Source organism: Anabrus simplex, chromosome 5 (genome assembly GCF_040414725.1).
Source record: "Anabrus simplex isolate iqAnaSimp1 chromosome 5, ASM4041472v1, whole genome shotgun sequence".
Lineage (NCBI taxonomy): Eukaryota > Metazoa > Arthropoda > Insecta > Orthoptera > Tettigoniidae > Anabrus > Anabrus simplex.
Window position 1 is genome coordinate 234,104,192 of NC_090269.1, and position 20,713 is coordinate 234,124,904.

General features: G+C 41.9%; 2 protein-coding genes across 3 annotated transcripts in view; both read left to right on the forward strand.

Annotated features, from left to right (window-relative positions):
• LOC136873929 (probable inactive tRNA-specific adenosine deaminase-like protein 3) overlaps positions 1-20,713 on the forward strand; it is a 105,461-nt gene that overhangs the window by 61,889 nt on the left and 22,859 nt on the right. Inside the window, exon 1 of one of the 2 annotated variants that reach the window (XM_067147292.2) lies at positions 4,884-5,014. The exons of the other annotated variant lie outside the window; for it this stretch is intronic. The gene's annotated coding sequence lies outside the window, so the exon portion shown is untranslated. Of the gene's footprint in view, positions 1-4,883; positions 5,015-20,713 lie in introns of those variants that run through there. 2 annotated transcript variants of the gene reach the window in all.
• LOC136873928 (transcription factor CP2) overlaps positions 1-20,713 on the forward strand; it is a 524,699-nt gene that overhangs the window by 8,360 nt on the left and 495,626 nt on the right. The window lies entirely within an intron of this gene.

Sequence of the window (20,713 nt, forward strand, 5' to 3'; positions counted from 1 at the left end):
CAACCAGACCCATCTCGTCGTGTTCTACGGTCTTCTGAAGACCTCCACCTGGCGAGCCGAAGTCCCAGGACACATCCCGGCACTAAAAGCCATACGCCATTTCATTTCATGCCAAAAATGTGCCCTCCTTCAAACTCACTCATTTGACGGTACGGTTCTCGCATACGTCTGCGAGGCATCCTGCACATCTGCTCAAGTCACACTGATCCATTACCTTCGGTTTATAGCGACAACGAGAGCCGCAGGCACATTTAATCAGTCGGTGGTGGTGCGCCGAGAAATCGATGTGGACCTTGAACCTGAGGGCCGACATGGTTCCAATGCTAATCATTTCTTCAGAACATACTAATGCACATGTCCTGTGAATATGAACTCCTATCTCTAGTCTTTCAAAGTGTTCTAGTTTTTATGAACATGAGTGTAGTTAATAATGCAACTCCAGATAACAAACATCATGCCGCGTACAGGCAGTGTTGAGCTCATATTATGCCATATGCCACGCCCACTATCCTGACTGGAGCATACACCTTTTCAATTAAAACAAAAACATATCTAAAAATAAAAACTGGGAATGATTGCATGAACATTGGCACAGAGACGAAGGAAGATGTGTTCTATCAGATAAACCTAAAATCCAGAGTTTTTTTCTTTTTTCGTTTATAAAGCCCATTAAAATCCCTGGAAAGGCTGTGAAACGAATCCAGAGGTTTGCACGCCTTCTAAGCCTTTGGGCTGGCGATACGCCACATTAGCTCTCCATATATAGTACCGTACCAGAAATGAGTGTATAAACATTGGATGATTGCCGATACTTGGAAAATAATGTCTGTGATATAAAGTATTCTCTTTCACAGAGTTATTTTCAGGAGAAATGTCAAACTGTTTTAATTGCACCGCGTCTAAAATGGCTAGTAACATATACCTCGGAATCATTGTCTTTTTTAAATCGAAGGAAGATTATTATCTAGAATATAAAATGAAGGGTTCTTGCTTAATGTATATTCGGGACTGAAATTGACGAATATTAAAATCAACGGCCTAAATTAATAAATAATCGGTCAAGTAGTTGCCGAGATATTGAATATTTTATGTAATGTACATTTCCTGGTGTACGTAGGCCCTGGTACTCTTTGTAGATATTGTGTAAGTTAATAATAATACTCTTATTGGCTTTACATCCCACTAACTACTTTTTACGGTTTTCGGAACGACGAGGTGCCGGAGTTTAATCCTGCAGGAGTTCTTTTGACTCCATGGTACTACAACCCTTGAAGGGCCTTGGGCTATCAAGCGACCGCTGCTCAGCCCGAAGGCCTGCAGATTACGAGGTATCGTGTGGTCAGCACGACGAATCCTCTCGGTCGTTATCTTTGGCTTTCTAGACCGGGTCCTCCATCTCACCGTCAGATAGCTCCTCAATTCTAATCACGTAGGCTGAGCGGACCTCGAATCAACTCCAGGTAAAAATCCCTGACCTGGCTGCGAATCGAACCCGGGTCCTCCGGTTAAGAGGCAGGCACGCTACCCCTACACCACGGGGCCGGCAGGAGTTCTTTTACATGCCCATACATCTACCGACACGAGGCTGACGTATTTGAGCACCTTCAAATACCACCGGACTGAGCCAGGATCGAACCTGCCACGCTGGGGTCAGAAAACCGGCGCCTCAACCGTCTGAGCCACTCAGCCCGGCATTCCGTAAGTTAATGGCGAGTGAAAGCTGACTTCCAGATCAGAAACGCACTAACTTAACAGTAGCATATATTTCCTCGAAAGCTTACAAGATTTTAAATGGCCGGTCAAAACGCTAGGGAGATCAAACGACCTATTTGAAAGCATAAAAAAAGCAATTTTGTAAGCGTTTCACCGACGTAAAAGGCAACTGTCCATACAAATGCATATAGCATTCTCATTTTAAGGGAAATACTAAGTTTTACATGTGCACAGTAAGCTCTTCTGCATGAAAGCTGTTTTCGCTTGAACAGTACAGCATTTAACTTCAGTGGTCTTCCGCCCTATGTTGTGTTTTGACCTAGGTAAGTGAAAGACTTGAATTGTTCTATATCTGAATCATCAATTTTTAATCGAAGAGGTTTTGGAAATTTCGAGATTATCAAACCTTTTGAGGTATTTATTTTCATACCGTAGTTCTGCACCGTTGATGCAACTCTTGACAGCAGTGCCTGCAAGGTACATGGGCTGCCTGCTAGAATGGCCTGATCAACCGGAAACATGATGATTTTTATGGTTATTCCATTGATTTTCACTCCTAAACTTGTGTCTTCCAGAGCTTCCACAATCATCAACTTTCAGAAGCATTAAACAGAATCGGGGAGAGAAGACTTCTTTGTCTTACTCCTTTACGGATAGGGATTGAATTAGTAAGGCCTTCTCTCAGGATTCATCTGCATTTTGAGCTTTGTAGAGGTCCCATATGATGAGGTGAGTTATTCTTCCACTCCTGTATTCCTTAATAACGGGGATAATTTATGCCAGGAAACGATCAAATTTCTTTTCATAATCAACTAAGCATATGTACAGATTTCGGCTCCTGCTCATACCTTCTCCGATAATTGTTTGAGTGCCATTGTCATCTCGGGGTATCAATTGCTCAATGGAAACAAACATGTTTCTTGGATGTAGTCATAGACTGCCTTTTCTAGTTTTTATTTATGATTTGGAGCATGAATTTGTATACCTGAGGAACCAAACTAATTGTTCTGTACACACTACAATTGGTTGCATTTACTTTCTTTGGTTAAGGGACCATGATGGAATTCCGATATTTAGATGGCCAAATGCCCTTGTATTTGATGGAATAATAGTGGTAAGAACAAATAGAAATATTCGAGTGACTAACATCATTTGTCTGTGGTTGGTACCTCATAAACCCTAGTAGGCCTGTGTGGTATCAGTCACAACCCTCTCCGTCGGGTGCGGCATAGTGAAAACAATACCTATTAAAAACCGTCGTTGCAGCACGGGTTGCCTGCCCTAGAAAAGACAGAGTAGCAGCGTGTCCTGTGTTCGTCTACATAGTACCGTAATTAAATAATGTACTGTTTCTAAACTACAATAAAGCTTTTTTGACACATATGCGTCAGATTGCACAATTGTGTTTTTGCACAGCTAACCAGTATAAACACAATAGATCGCTGAACAGTGCATGCAATAACCGATTATCGTCCTCAGACACAACAAAAGAAAAGCAGCAATTCTGTTTAATCATCGTAGCTTTTGTCATAGATTACTGGACATTTTTGTGTCCTTCACAGAAAAACCGTGGACTGGACGAACGATTTATGAATGATAACAAGCATAGTAAAGGTTGTGTATTATAGTGGCGATGTGGGAATGCCACCATATGGTTCTGTTACCATTAGAGTAGAACGCAGCCCGGAAGGCGGTTTCGTTGCGCAGAGAGAGACAGAAGTATGAGGTGCGGTAATGCCAATGTGGCTACTCATAACAGCATGTATGTGTAAACATTTTTTCATCCAGTTATATCTTTAATTCCAAAGCGATGACCTATAATTTTTTGGGGGGCTTAATGGTTTTCTGAAAATCGAAATTAATTTTTAACATCAAACTCCGCGAAAGTGTTGAGGAAAATTTTCGAGGTATTAAGGAAGGTAAATATAAGGTGAGAGAAATTAAAGGCGAAGGGCAGACAGCATAACAACATGAATGTGTAAACATTTTTTCATCCAGTTATATCTTTAATTCCAAAGCGATGACCTATATGTTTTGTGGGCTTAAAAGTTTTGTGAAAGTCCAAATTAATTTTTAATATCAAACCCCGCGAAGGTGTTGAGGAATATTTTCGAGATATTAAGGAAAGTAAAAATAAGGTGAGAGAAATTAAAGGCGAAGGGCAGACAGCATAACAACATGAATGTGTAAACATTTTTTCATCCAGTTATATCTTGAATTCCAAAGCGATGACCTATATTTTTGTGGGCTTAAACGTTTTCTTAAAGTCTAAATTAATTTTTAATATCAAACCTCGCGAAGGTGTTGAAAATTTTCGAGATATTAAGGAAAGTAAAAATAAGGTGAGAGAAATTAAAGGCGAAGGGCAGACAGCATAACAACATGAATGTGTAAACATTTTTTCATCCAGTTATATCTTGAATTCCAAAGCGATGATCTATATGTTTTGTGGGCTTAAAAGTTTCGTGAAAGTCCAAATTAATTTTTAACATCAAACCCCGCGAAAGTGTTGAGGAAAAGTTTCGAGATATTAAGGAAGGTAAATGGATGGTCCAGTTTCAATGCCGTAGGATATTCGCCATTTTTATACATATCAAATTTTGTTGTACGCAGAACATTTTTATTGAAATCATCGAGGACCGTCACTGGCTTCTTCCTCTAAGGGTTCTTCTCTGGCGACCTGAACACCGCATTATTTTTATTTCCGAAGCTTGTTTTATCCTCTGTACTGTTTGCAGGCCGATACCACACGCAGGTCCTGTCTTCTTTTGAAGCGTGGCAACATGGCGTTCCTCACCTTCTCCGCCTATGAACGCCTGCTGCTGCATGCTTACCAAATACAAATACACTTTAAATACCATTTCCCTCGCCTGTCGACGGAATACTTGTCTTTTTGCTCTTCCTGGATCTATCGTACACATGCAAATAGTTCCCTAAATTCGTTGATTATGATATTTACAAATAAAACTCTAAACATTCACTCGTGACCCGCACAAACAGGCACCTCTTACTGAAATGATTCTATTGGCTCAGCGGAAAACACGTCATACTACAAAGCGCGCGAATGTTACTGCGCAACCCTCTTCAAACCGCCTTCCGGGCTGCGTTCTACTCTAGCACACTCGCAGTAGTAGCTTCGCTTGATACCCGAATACCCAGTTGAATGTGGTGTATAATCAACATGACAACGGTACGTTTTACCATCAGTATGTTGCGATCTTGCGCTGAATTTCAGTCTGTTGGAGCTTTCCTTTAAAAGACGAAGGTTGAAGATGTCATCTTCATTCATCATTTCGGCGAGGTACAGTATAGACAGCTTCCTTAGCGTAACGATTCTCTTAGCACCATTAGCTGCCGTCCTCGGTGGCCCGGGTTCGATTCCCGGTACTGCCAGAAATTTAAGAATGGCAGGAGGTTTGGTATGTAATTAAAATGGTACATGCAGCTTGCCTCCATTTGGGTGTGTTTGAAAAGAGATGCACAATCTCAGGATGAGAACATGAGTTTACTTTACTTGGCGAGGTATGAAACTGCCAGTGATAGCTGATTATTATCATAATTAGTTTGCAGTCGTAAAATTGAACAATTGCCGTAACACCTTTTGCAGATCATCTTGTTATTTGCAACTTCCTTCAGTGATACGTATTTCTGTGCCTGGATATAATATATAATTTGCTTAAGGAAGATATTTCATTGAAGCCCACTGCCACAGTTCTCATTAAACTGGAGTGGCGGATTGTGTGACCCCACCATGTGAACGACGGTTACGGATTGCGGGAAGGATTGATCTCCGTTGGTTCACAATGTCCAGAAATGTGGCGTTTTTACATATTACGTCTCCAAGTCACATTTTTTTTTTAAATTTTATAGTTTACCACTGATCAGCATTTAGGCTGTCGCCGTGGTGGCAGAATCCCTATCAGTTGTTTACCTAACTTTAACTTGTTTTTTCTTAAACGATTTCAAAGAAGTTGGAAATTTATCGAACATCTCCCTTAGTAAATTATGTTTCCTGCTTTTAAAAACACTGCTCAAGCTTATTTGTCTACGAATGTCATTTCACGCCACGTCTTCGCCGATACTTCGAAACATACTGCTACCGAATGAGTGGCTGCACGGTTTCGGTCACGTAGCTGTCAGCTTGCATTCGGGTGATACTTGGTTCGAACCCCACTGTCGGCAGCCCTGAAGATGGTTTTCCGTGGTTTCCCATTTTCACACCAGACAAATGCTGGGGCTGTACCTTAATTAAGGCCGCGGTCGCTTGCTTCCCATTCCTAGGCCTTTCCCGTCCCATCGTCGCCATAAGACCTATATCTGTCGGTGGACGCAAAGCAATATTGTAAATAATAATAATAATAATAATAATATCGCTTAGCCGAAGATGTGTGAAAAGTGGCCGAAGAAAAGAAATTAATATTTTATGTCCATCCGAACAGGGTAGCTCGATCCGTCTAAATGACCGCTTCGAAGGAGCCATTGGCCATTCTTTTCTGTATTCTTCGTACCTGGTTTCTTTCACACCCACTCTCATGTATAATACTGGTGGAATGTGTCACTTCCCAAGATGTGGTAGAACAAGGAATTCTCTGGCAATTCTAAGATGTACCCGAAGGACTATAGATGTAGGGGATACCAGGGCTAAATGATCCAACGGGAAAAAACGATCATTGTAGATATCTGCTCGATTGGTGGTGCCATCGTTTGGAGAATTCGAAGACTGAGTCTTCAGTTGAGGTTATATCTGTGTTGAGGTAGATTCGCTGTGCTTTATTTTTGAAAAGTTTATGCGTGAGAACGCTGTTTCAAGTCATCTTGATCTAAGGTAACAGATCTTTTTTTTTTTTTAATGTCCCACAGTTTACAACTGAATTTATTCACGAGTATTTAACTGTCTTGAGCATTTAATGCAGATGTTTGCTGACGCTTCATTTCGTTTACACTGAATGCATGGCATTTCGTACTTGCATTGTGTTATCTGTGATAGGAGCAAATGCGACAACACGATCAGTGCATTATACCCCATGGAGATCGTAATGCCCCGTTGTTGTTATTATTATTATTATTATTATTATTATTATTATTATTATTATTATTATTATTACAGTGCAGTCCCGCAACAGGGCGTGATGGCACAGCACTCAAGCTGCTTCGCCTTTCACCAAGATAGACCGGGATGTATTCCTGATTATTCCATTTGAGATTTTCGAGGTAAAATGTCACGTCTGGTGGTTCGGCAAGGCCTGTATCACCTAATACAACTTCTGTTGAGCACCTGACCTTCCAGATCACGATTCTCCCCAACCATGATCGAGTGGAACATCTAGATCTGGGTCTACGGCTGGTAAAACATAATTTGGTTCAGTATCACCAGCTGACGCTAGACCCATGCCTAAAATCAAGATACCTCTATGCTTAAAGAGGTGTTGCGGCAGCTTTGACCAATAGCCCGTATAAAGATGTCTTAGTGGATGGAAAAAGGAAGAGAGATGAGGACAAAAAGCCGAAACAAAGAAGATAGAGCTATACGAAAAGAAATGGTAAGAAGACGAAGCAGTCACCTAGGAATGAGAGTTCCGATAAAGATGATAATGATAATTGAGAATGATTGCTGTGATACCTTTTTACGATCTTTGCGTGGCGAAGTTTGGGTTATGTGTCAAATGTGAAAACAATGGGCTCATGGACAATGTGCGGGAGTGGATGGTGATGATAAGTTAATTTGTGATAGGCCTAACAGATAAGGATATCCACTAAGCCTTAAGAAGTTAAATGTGTACAATAATCCTTCTGCTTTTATTAATTCATGTGTTCTTGAAAACAATGTTTTAATCTTTTAGTTTTGAAATTTGTGATGAATAAAAAAATGAACAAACCAATTTATGAATTATTTCATTTCGTATATAATTGTATGTTTCTCTGCTATTCACAGATATTTACTCAATTGATCGAAACATATGGCAAAGAGTATAAATCGTTGTAGTAAATTTTTACTTACGGCGACGATGTTATAGGAAAGGGCTAAGAATTGGAAGGAAACGTCCGTGGCCTTAATTACGGTACAGGCCCAGCATTTGCCTGGTGTGAAAATGGGAAACCACGGAAAATCATCTTCAGGGCTGCCGACAGTGGGATTCGAACCCACTGTCTCCCGGATGCAAGCTCACAGCTGCGCGGCCCTAACCGCACGATGTATTAATAAATTTTGGGGCAAGTACACATATATTAAATTATCTAAGGAAAAGAAATATCATATTGCTCCAGACCTCGGGCACGGCCCCTCCCTTCCCATTCCTAGCCCTTTCCAATCCCATCGTCGCCATAAGACATATCTGTGTCGGTGCTATGGTCTGTATTTTTTTTCTTTAGTAGGAAAATCCCGAACATGCGACGCCAGATGTGTCGCCAGTGAACTTTTACATGCCGACAGCGTACGATATGGAGTCAGCAATAAATCATTGAAACCAGACTCCATGAGTCGGCCAGTGGCTGGGTTTTCTCTAGTAGAGGCACAGGCAAATATTTGGTGGTGACACTTTCCCCTCAAAGTTATATTTTCATGCATTTTGACAAGATAATATTTCCTCATTTGCAACGTCAGGACTTTTTTGAAAATCATCTGCTTGTTTTTAAAATGGATTCATTTGAACCCTGCAGATATCAAGGGGAAGACAAAATACAAAAGAATGGACGAAATAATCGGAAAATCAGAACAAATAAAATACAATGGAATGCCGATGTCAAGAATTTTTTGAAAATGATGTCCTCGAAAATCATGTCCCTGTTTTACTGTTTGATGTAATAGTCTCATAAAAGTTTTTATGACGTGGCTGATGATAATTTTTTAACGTGTGCCCTCCGGAGATGCCTGGTACAGGTCTTTCGATTTGGTGCGGCATAGGCGAATTACGCGTCTGTGAGAATGGGACCCTGCCTAAGATAAATTATAATGTTGAAGACGGCACAAACTCTCCGCCCCCGAGCCAGGGGAATTAACCAATGAAAATTAAAACTTCGGACCTGTCCAGGAATCGAACCCGGCACTTCTCGGACCAAAGATCGGCATGCGAACCATGTAGTCATGGAGCTGGAAATAATAATAATAATAATAATAATAATAATAATGATAATAATAATAATAGAAAAAGAACAACAACAATCGTCTGGTCTCAACTGTGTGCAGGCATTTTGATCTGATGCCATCTAGGCTACCCGCGTGTCAGTTTCGACGTTTCCCTTAGATGGCAGGGAAACGGATCTCTTCCTTTTTCTTTTGTGCTAGTGGTTTAAATTCGCACTAATTCATTGAAGGTTTTTGGCGAAGCAATGATATCGAGGGCCGTGGCCTTAATTAAAGTACAGCCCGAGCATTTGCCTGGTGTGAAAATGGGGAAACCATGGGTCTTCAAGGCTGCCGACGCTGGGATTTGAACCCACCATCTCCCTAATGCAAGCTCACAGGTACACGACCCCAACCGCCAACCGCGCGGTCAACTCGCTCGGTGAAGTGGATCTCTGTTGGGCTATCTGTAGATGAGTGTTCAGTAGTTTTGTTCGGTAAACATGTGTCACGAGAGATCTTGTGCATGCCGAAATCGTAGTGCTAAATAGACGTCCTTCCACCCTTGAAAAAATTGCCATAGTTGAACCCGCAAACGTGGGATTCGGAGGCCAACACTACTACTGATCTGGAGAGCCTTCACTCTTAGGATTCAGAACGCCGTTACTTTCAGTTATGAATATATGGCAGAAATAATAAAAATTGAAATTAAAAACATGACAAGGCATTTAAAGAGCTGCTGATGGGACTAGGCCGAAGTTAAAATCAAGTACAGATATCCGTGGTGGTCCGTATTTTAAAGAATGGTGCGGAACTTCACGAATGATAATGATAATAATAATAATAATAATAATAATAATAATAATGAAAATCCACAGCCTGTTTCCAGTCATTCGACAGGGTCAGGAATGGAATGAACGATGAAGCCCCATCTAGCGGCGAGGATAGGAATTGTGCCGGCTGCCGAAGCCTGTCGCACTCTTCTGGGGCAATGATTAATGAATGACAGATGAAATGAAATGAAATTGGAGTGTGTTGCTGGAATGAAATACGGCATCGAAAACCGGAGTACCCGGAGAAAACCTGTCCCTTCTCCGCTTTGTCCAGCACAAATCTGACCTGGAGTGACTGGGATTTGAACCACGGAACCCAGCGGTGAGAGGCCGGCGCGCTACCGCCTGAGCCACGGAAGCTCCAATAATAATTGTTACGGAGATATCCGTGGTAGGTAGAGGTGAAAGAAGGTGCGGGCGTGAATGGGTTTCAAACTACGGAATCAAAGTTAATGTAAAAGTAATTTAAAATTTAACTAGGTTATATTTTCTTTTCAAAAACAAAGCAATAACAGACATGGCAGGTACAATGTAGCAAAACAAGGGGAGATACAATATTTACAGGTTTTGGGCTTCACGCCCTGACTTCTGCGATCAGCTCAGTTTTACCACAAACACAAGTTTTAACAGAGGGGCAGAAAACCCCATTCATCCCTAGGAGCCCCTGGCTCCGAATTACACAGAAAAGCCTCCACGAGGCATATTACACTCCATTTTCAAAAGAGCGATTCGCTCTTAAAATTTAAGCCTCTCAAAGGCCACACCAAACTCTACCTTCAAGCTGTCCTTTAAGGACGTATTCACAGGGGTAAAATACCCAACCTACAGAGGTCTATTCCATGAAAAGAAGGTTGATTACATGACCTCTAAAATAACGATTTGAGAGGAGGCGATCTTGCACTCCTAATACACTTTGTTTTTTTTAAACCTAATCTGGCTCTGGGCCACTAACGCAAGGGCTAATCCCATACTACAGAGGTGACTTAGAGAAGAACACTTTACATTACATAAACGAAGAATAGTTTGAGAAAATAAGTTCACCTCAAACAAATGTGAGTGGGAGCTCGAGAGGGTTAGCACTCTCTATCCCAATATGTAGCTTTACAAGAAAAAGATGAAAAGAGTAATTACATTTTAGGAAAAGGTTACATGATGGAAATGCTTCGAACCCGCCGCGAGTGTTAAACTGCCGACCTAGCAAGAAAAGAAGTTATTAATAGGCCATTACCTGGTGTTGAACGGCTGAAGAAGAAAGAGGCGCTTCCCGCCTCCTGCTATGTACTTAATACACTGAAAGATGGAACAGAAGTGGCCCGGAGACCCCAAAATCAGCAGTTTATATCCTCTCGCGGAAGATTCTAGGCGTTAGGGGAAATAAAACACCCTCCCTCAAAGTTTTTATTGGTTCGGGAAAAGAAACCCCTACATAGAGGAAGAAGAAACACATTATTGGTGGAAAATTAATTAAAGAAATTCGGGATTGGCTAGATCCAAACTAAGGGGAAAAAGAGGGGTATACAGCCAACTTAAACAATGACAGAAGGAAATTTAACAAAGAACAAACTCTTGAAATAAAAATTTCTCCAACAAAATAGTTCTTTAAGTCCGCACTAGGTCGCACTATTGTTGATCTTCAGTAGTGTCCTCTAGAAGAGAAAGTTTACACTTCTTACTTCAAGCGAAACAAAAACACATCAAAAGTGACACAGTTCACAAACTCAAAATTTTCCACGTGGTGACATCTTCTGAGAAAGTAGAGAATTAATAGAATAGATAAAGTTCAACCTTCCTCCAGAAGAGGAGTTTCAACTGGCGCAACTTTTAAATAAACAGAGTAGAGGTGTACCGCCCGGTACAGACCTCCCCCCCCAAAAGTTCCTCCAGGGGTGACACATGAAATCAGTTTGAAACAAAGTCCAAGTAATGATGTTGATATTAAGATTAATTGCGGAAGCATTTATAAGATTTTAGTAATTTGGTTGGTTTCAATTTCAAAATTTTGTTGTTGCAGGTGCAGTAAAGTCTTTCTGTTTGTAGTAGTTGAATTTCTGAAGATAAACCTTTAATGCTTAAAAGTGAAGAAAAGTTTTGCAATGTCCACCAAATATTGTTGTTAAATTCCCAAATGTAATTATTGCTTATGGTGACTGTCCATGTAGTTGATGTAGATTGAGTCGGATGGCCAGACCGGCCGTTGCAGCTTGCGTCCAACGGAGGCCGCTCGGACCCCTCAAGTACCCTGAGATACCGCTCGCCCGCACTATGAGGGGAGCAGAGGTGTTGAAGTACGCCGCGCCCGCGGTGAACCGATACAGGCTGCGGGCATGTAGTAGGTCGTGCGCCGCACATCAGCCTTGGCCAGGAGGAGAGCTCCGGCTCGCCGTGCACATGTCGTCCTCGCTGGAGAGGAGGGGGCCCATCCCCCTCCCCAGTCGCTGCACGGTGCTGCGCGGCTGCGGGGGCGCTGAAACATTAAAGCTAGGCGGCAGAATTGTGTTGGACTATGATTTTCTTTGAGGGTACAGGCTTGTAGAGAGAGTGAGGGGCCAGCGGCGTGCAGATATTCATGGTATTCATTAAGCCACTGTGTAGAGTGGAGCAGGAGACGGGAGCGTGGTAATGGCCGTGGCAAGAACAGGATGGCAGTTTAACGGGTCGGGGCGGGTTTTACATAAGGCTTACATCTAAAACCAAAATATTACAGAAGGGGCAGAATGCCTTAAAAGTGAAACTAAAAAAAAATATAACCTTCATATCCTTTCAAAATAATATGGAGCAAGTTAACACAGAAATTACACCGGTTTCACCTGGGACAGGTGAACTCTAAATATCCTCTCGGTGGCTGGATTACTTAGCAATAAGGTAACCGGCGTAAGAAAATCGAGAATGATACAAGGCCCATGAAATCTGGGGGCAAGCTTGCCCGCGGGAACAAAATTTTTGACCATAACCTGGTCACCTACCTTCAAAGTGGTGGGTCTCCGTCCACGATCATACCTTTCCCTAACCTTTTCATGAGACACTTTAAGATTGGCTTTAGCCTTCTTCCAAAGATCTTTAATGTTGTCCGGATCTATTGTCTCGGGCAGAATGTCATTCAAAGACCAGAGGTTAGAGAGCGGCGAGTTGGGAACGAACTTAAACATCAAAGAAGCTGGAGTAAATTTGTGAGATTCATGAACCGCCGAATTCAAAGCAAAAGCTAACCAATGCAGGGACGTGTCCCACCTAGAATGATCTTCATGATGATAGGCAATAAGTGCGGACCTGAGATTGCGGTTAACCCGTTCAGCCAGAGATGGTTGAGGGTAATAAGCAGATGTAGTTACATGAGAGATGGACAAGTCAAAACAGAATTTACGAAACAGATTTGATGTAAAAGCTTTAGCATTATCAGATACAATGTATTGGCACGGACCAAAAGAAGCAAAAATAGAATTTAGGCAAGTAATGGTGGACTGAGCGGTAGCCAGCTTAGTCGGAAATAACCAGGAAAATCTTGTAAAACCATCTACACACACAAAGATGAACTTGTTGGCATTACCCTTTGACTGGGGGAAGGGTCCCACATAATCGATATACAGGCGTTCCATGGGGCGCGACGCTTGATGAGAAGACAAAAGGCCTACTTTAGTGGACATGGTGGGTTTACTGATCAAACAAGATTTACAAGCTTTTACAAGTTCTCGAATTTCACCGTCCATACCTTTCCATATGAACATTTCACGAATCTTTTCACGAGTTTTAAAGATTCCAAGATGCCCCCCCAATGGGGTCTCATGATAGTATTTGAAGATCATAGGTACAAGAACCGCTGGAACAACAACTTTCATCAACTTATCATGCCTCGAAGGGCAACATAGAACACCATTCCTCAGAACATAAGGGACAACATGTTCCCCAGAAGAAAGGGTTTCCATTATAGGAGCCAGCGTCGGATCTTCACGTTGGTATTTCTCAATATCCCTAAAAAGCATGGGAGCATCTGTTAAGATGGCATTAACACCAGATAGTATGGACTCGGAAGGTGATGAACTATCGACCGGTTCGTGGGTCTCGACGTCGTTATGAAACATACGGCTGAGTCCATCAGCAACAACATTTTCGGTACCTCTGATATGTCGTACCTCAAATTGGAAGGCAGAAATACGGATGGCCCAACGGGCTATACGACCAGTACGACGCGGCCTACCTAAGACCCAGCTTAAGGCTTGATTATCTGTCTCCAGGTCGAATTTGACATGTTCCAGATAGAGACGGAACTTTTCTAAGGCGAATAAGACTGCCAACCCTTCGAGCTCATAGATGGAATACTTGGCTTCTTGAGCCGATAGAGTCCTAGATGCATAGGCGATGGGACGCCTCCCTAGTTCAGTCTCTTGAAGAAGGACTGCAGCTACAGCTGACGACGACGCGTCCGTTTGGACGATGAATTTCTTCGAGAAATCAGGCATAGCAAGTACAGGGGCATTACAGAGAGCTAATTTAAGATCTTCGAAAGCGGCTTGTTGAGAAGGTCCCCACTCGAATTTGATGCCTTTCCTACGAAGAAGGTTTAAGGGCGCCGCTCTATTAGCGAAGTTAGGAATAAACTTCCTGAAGAAATTCACCATACCAATGAATCTAGCGATACCTTTGATGTCCTTAGGAGGTTTAAAATCACGGATGGCCTGTGTTCTAGAATGATCGACTGCTACACCATCAGGTGACACAATATGCCCTAGGAATGACATAGAGGGCTTAGCAAAGGCAACCTTGGACAACTTGACAGTTAACCCAGCCTTACGAAGGCGATTCAGAACTTCTCGCAGATGATCTAGATGTTCTTCAAAAGTCTCGGAAAATACGACGACATCATCCAAGTAGTGATATAAGTACTCAAATTTGATGTCGGAAAAGACCCTATCTAGTAGTCTAGTGAGCACAGCTGCCCCCGTGGGGAGCCCGAAAGGCACGCGGTTGTATTCGTATAAATTCCAGTCCGTGGCAAACGCTGTAAGATGTTTAGACTCCTCGGCAAGGGGAATTTGATTATAGGCCTGATTCAAGTCCAAGATAGTGAAGAACTTGGCCTTACGAAACCATGAAAAGCAAGAATGAAGGTCGGGAAGGGGCACAGATTGCAACACCACCTTCCGATTGAGAGCCCTGTAATCAATGACAGGCCTGAAGCCTCCTTGGGGTTTCGGGACTAGAAAAATAGGCGAAGAATACGCTGACTTAGAGGGCCTAATAATACCATCCTTCAACATCTGATCGATGATTTCTTTCAGAGCCTTCATTTTAGGTGGAGATAGCCTATACGGTGGAAAACGGACAGGAATCGAATCCGTGACCTCAATTTTGTATTCAATAAGGTCAGTAACACCAAGAGTATCAGAGAACACCTCGGGAAACGACTGACATAATTTACGAATACTATCAGCCTGCTCCTCAGGTAGATGTCTAAGGTCTAACAACATCTCATCCTGGGTAGGCGAAATAGATGAACATGATACAGAATTACACTTTAACAAGGGAATTCTACAATTGGACGCAAATTTGAATGTGCACGACCTACTCTGGAGATCGAGCACAAGACCAGTGTGAGAAATAAGGTCAGCTCCCAATATAATGGGACAAGACAATTGCTTGGCCACAAACAATTTAATTTTCCATGTAAATTTGAAAATCCGAATTTTGACCAGTAAGGAACCTAGAATTTCTAATGGAGATGAATTAGCCGAAACGTATTGAACAGGAGAAGAGACATAGTCAGGGAGTTTACAAACAGATTTCAATTTAGAATACCAATCAGCCGAAATAATGGAACAAACACTGCCTGAATCTAAGAGAGCTGTTATAGGCTCGTTATTTAACTCAATCTTAAGAAAAGGAACAGGTGCGGGGGTATCCGCCGCAATCCTAAGACACTCTTTAGGGCATTCAAAAGATGAATTTGAAGGCTGGTCGTTCTCTGCATTTACAACCTGTTTACTAGGGGCTGAGTCTCGGGAAGATGGATTAGTCGGCTCAGCCGACGCCACTAGTCACTTTTTATTATTGGCATAGCTGGAATTTGCACCAGAAGTTGAGCAGGAGGGGGTGCTATTTGAGTTTGGGCAATTCTTGGCGATATGTGAGAAGGCCCCACACTTAAAACAGCCTTGTGATGACCCTGCTCCATTCCTTGTCCCACTTGACTTGCTCAGAGGACACTTATTCCGCAGATGGTCAGGCGACCCGCAAGCATAACATTTACGGGGATTGACTGGTCGGCGAGGTGGAGGCCGAGTGTTACTAAAGGAAGGCGGGGGTTCTTTCGCGACACGCAAAGAATCGGCGTATCTAACTCCTTCCGCTGAGACTGCCAATGCTTCAAGTTCCGAGAACGTTTGCGGGCACGCCGCGAAACACAAATATGACCTATAGGATGGTGAAATACCTTCCACAATAGCTTGTACAATTTGATCCTCAGGGAAGTGAAGAGCAAACACCCTAGTATAAAACTTAATATCTTGGATGAAGTCTGCCAGGTTTTCATCCAAGCGCTGTACCCGATAATAGTATTTCTGAATAAGGGAGGACCTGGCCCTAGCCGGGATGAAGTTAGCTAGCAAATGGGCATGGAAATCCTCAATAGAATATTGCTCGGCAATGGCTCTAACTATTTTGTCAGATAGAACACCAATAGCATAAGGATAGATAATTTGCAAAATTTGACATGGGGAAAGAGAAAACACAAGGGCATGATCCTGAAATTCCACTAGAAATCTTAAAAATGAAATTACGTCACTGGTGGTGTTGACGGAAAACTTAGAGATACCTCTAAGCAACATTGCCAATGGATGAGGCAAGCTGCTGAACCCAGGTGACATAGTCGTTAAAGGTTTCAAGGGCAAAGAAGTTAATTCAGAGCGGATGTTACTCAATGACGCACGGCGTTCAGATTCGTTGTTCGATGGGGCAGAGATAGTTTGAGCAGCAACGGTTATCCTATTGACTTCTCCCTGAGGAGGCTCTTCCTCGTTACCTACATTCACCGTGGCGGGTTGATCAGTTTTGGGAGGAGCTTCGCCGGTTAGCAATTGAGTGACCTTATTAGACAATTCAGAAATAGTTTCAAGGAGCGTATTAGCTTGCTTCCTCTGAACGTCATTCACCTTTAGAGACAATAGATCATTAACTCTATTTGCAAAGTGATACAGCCTGCCTTGCACACGCTTAATTTGATTAGGAGATGGATCGTTTTCATCAAAAAAGCTGACTACCGATGCTAGCCCAGTAATATTCTCGACAATCGTGGAAAGAGAGTCATCAATTTCTTTCTCTCCCAAATTGGGGATGGAAATGGGCAAATCAAGGGACTCTCTAAGCTTGTTAGTGTCTATTGCAACCGTGCCTCCAGATTGAACGTTTCTGATAGTTAACTCATATATCAACTCCTCTTTGCGCAAGTAGTTAAGGAGGAGAACATCGCGAGGGCCGGGCATGATGACAGAACAATTTTGAAAAACTCAAAAAATTCCAGCAACTGAGAAAATTGTTAGAGTTCGAATTAAAGCAATGTTTAGCCGTCAAAAGGGGCTAAATTGAGACCCATTCAACCACGCTCTGCTACCACTTGTTACGGAGATATCCGTGGTAGGTAGAGGTGAAAGAAGGTGCGGGCGTGAATGGGTTTCAAACTACGGAATCAAAGTTAATGTAAAAGTAATTTACAATTTAACTAGGTTATATTTTCTTTTCAAAAACAAAGCAATAACAGACATGGCAGGTACAATGTAGCAAAACAAGGGGAGATACAATATTTACAGGTTTTGGGCTTCACGCCCTGACTTCTGCGATCAGCTCAGTTTTACCACAAACACAAGTTTTAACAGAGGGGCAGAAAACCCCATTCATCCCTAGGAGCCCCTGGCTCCGAATTACACAGAAAAGCCTCCACGAGGCATATTACACTCCATTTTCAAAAGAGCGATCCGCTCTTAAAATTTAAGCCTCTCAAAGGCCACACCAAACTCTACCTTCAAGCTGTCCTTTAAGGACGTATTCACAGGGGTAAAATACCCAGCCTACAGAGGTCTATTCCATGAAAAGAAGGTTGATTACATGACCTCTAAAATAACGATTTGAGAGGAGGCGATCTTGCACTCCTAATACACTTTGTTTTTTTTAAACCTAATCTGGCTCTGGGCCACTAACGCAAGGGCTAATCCCATACTACAGAGGTGACTTAGAGAAGAACACTTTACATTACATAAACGAAGAATAGTTTGAGAAAATAAGTTCACCTCAAACAAATGTGAGTGGGAGCTCGAGAGGGTTAGCACTCTCTATCCCAATATGTAGCTTTACAAGAAAAAGATGAAAAGAGTAATTACATTTTAGGAAAAGGTTACATGATGGAAATGCTTCGAACCCGCCGCGAGTGTTAAACTGCCGACCTAGCAAGAAAAGAAGTTATTAATAGGCCATTACCTGGTGTTGAACGGCTGAAGAAGAAAGAGGCGCTTCCCGCCTCCTGCTATGTACTTAATACACTGAAAGATGGAACAGAAGTGGCCCGGAGACCCCAAAATCAGCAGTTTATATCCTCTCGCGGAAGATTCTAGGCGTTAGGGGAAATAAAACACCCTCCCTCAAAGTTTTTATTGGTTCGGGAAAAGAAACCCCTACATAGAGGAAGAAGAAACACATTATTGGTGGAAAATTAATTAAAGAAATTCGGGATTGGCTAGATCCAAACTAAGGGGAAAAAGAGGGGTATACAGCCAACTTAAACAATGACAGAAGGAAATTTAACAAAGAACAAACTCTTGAAATAAAAATTTCTCCAACAAAATAGTTCTTTAAGTCCGCACTAGGTCGCACTATTGTTGATCTTCAGTAGTGTCCTCTAGAAGAGAAAGTTTACACTTCTTACTTCAAGCGAAACAAAAACACATCAAAAGTGACACAGTTCACAAACTCAAAATTTTCCACGTGGTGACATCTTCTGAGAAAGTAGAGAATTAATAGAATAGATAAAGTTCAACCTTCCTCCAGAAGAGGAGTTTCAACTGGCGCAACTTTTAAATAAACAGAGTAGAGTTGTACCGCCCGGTACAATAATAATAATAATAATAATAATAATAATAATAATAATAATAATAATAATAATAATAATAATAACTGAGGTGCCTAATTAGATTAAGTTCCTGGCCATTGCAAACTATGCACCTATTCGTACGGTTTTTAAAATTCAGCTGTCAGATCAGTCTGGGCTTCCGCAGTTGACCGGATCGTGAACTTTCCTTTTAGTCTGACCTCCCCAGGTAGTTATTTGACCTGTTCATGAACTGACTGGTAGTTGAAAGTCATACGACGACTATTTCGTGGTGGTATTTTCAGCATTCATGCAATAGTTATGTTCTATTTCACTTGCCCATTAACATTGGGATTTCGTAATAAAATCAACGTAATAATTGAATAACCGTGACTACTCCACTGGCGTTGAGATTATCAGCTCGAGCGTTTTGCTACTGCAGTCTTCACTTACTTGAATTTGGTTGTTGCCTAGCAAGTTTAGCCGTGCTGTTAGGCGCGCGCATCTATGAGCTTGCATTCGGGAGATAGTGGATTCGAGCCCCACTGTCGGCAGCCCTGAAGATGGTTTTCCGTGGTTTCCTATTTTTCACACCAGGAAAATGCTGGAGCTGTACCTTAATTAAGGCCACGGCTGCTTCCTTCCTACTCCTAGCCCTTTCCTATCCCGTCGTCGCTATAAGACCTGTCTGTTTCGGTGCGATGTAAAGCAACTTATAATAATAATAATAATAATAATAATAATAATAATAATAATAATAATAATAATAATAATAATAATAATAATATGGTTGTTATATCCATGCCTTTACCAACACACATTACCTAGAAAGCTGACAGCATCCAGAATTCCATCATTTCACTTGTCCATTCACATAAATTGGGAGTTTGTAATTAAATCAAGGAAATAATTGAATGACCGTGACTACTTAAACGGTCGAGTAAAACATATCGTTTAGTTACAAAGAAGTGAAGAGAACGGTGACCCCGCGAGCGTTATATTTGGGAGGCTGGGACGTCACTTGGCAGGCCCCGGGAGGAATGCAATGCGCCGTCCTCAAGGTAGCTTTGTTCACCCAGGGCAGGACTCGGCACGTGTCGTGTACTCTGTATCCCACGCACTACACCATCACTTATACACAAGGGTTGTCCTGCTACTTTCTCAGAATGTTGGTTGTTAGATTTACGTTGCTGTAATTCATTGATAATAATTAGCAAATTCTAACAAACAAACAAAAACAAAAAACAAAAAAATGATCTGTTTCCGTAGTTAGTAAAATATGATTGATTATTATAAAAGAGATAAAGTTCGGAATGTGCCCTATTGCGAGCAATATCGCCATCAGTAAAACTACTGTACATATATTTGTAAGCTTGCCTTATTGCGCGAGTCATGTGATTTTCTCACCTATCCCTATTAGTTTTAATTGGCCGTCCAATCCTTACCTGGAAAATCACAAGAATGCAGTACGAGGACATGAAAAGTTACGTAACGTATTTAAATATGGATTAAGATACTTCGTAAGTTCGTTGCTTTAAAAGTGTCACCATTTTTGATAAAATTTCATGAAAGCGACAATTTGACCTATTTTCTACACGTTACATACATACATACATACATACATACATACATACATACATACATACATACATACATACATCATCATTATAGACTGTTATGCCTTTCAGCGTTCAGTCTGCAAGCCTCTGAGAATTTACTAAACGTCGCCACAATCCTCTATTTGCAACTAGTGTTGTGGCCTCATTTAGTTCTATACCTCTTATCTTTAAATCGTTAGAAACAGAGTCTAACCATCGTCGTCTTGGTCTCCCTCTACTTCTCTTACCCTCCATAGTAGAGTCCATTATTCTCCTAGGTAACCTATCCTCCTCCATTCGCCTCACACCGGGCGAGTTGGCCGTGCGCGTAGAGGCGCGCGGCTGTGAGCTTGCATCCGGGAGATAGTAGGTTCGAATCCCACTATCGGCAGCCCTGAAGATGGTTTTCCGTGGTTTCCCATTTTCACACCAGGCAAATGCT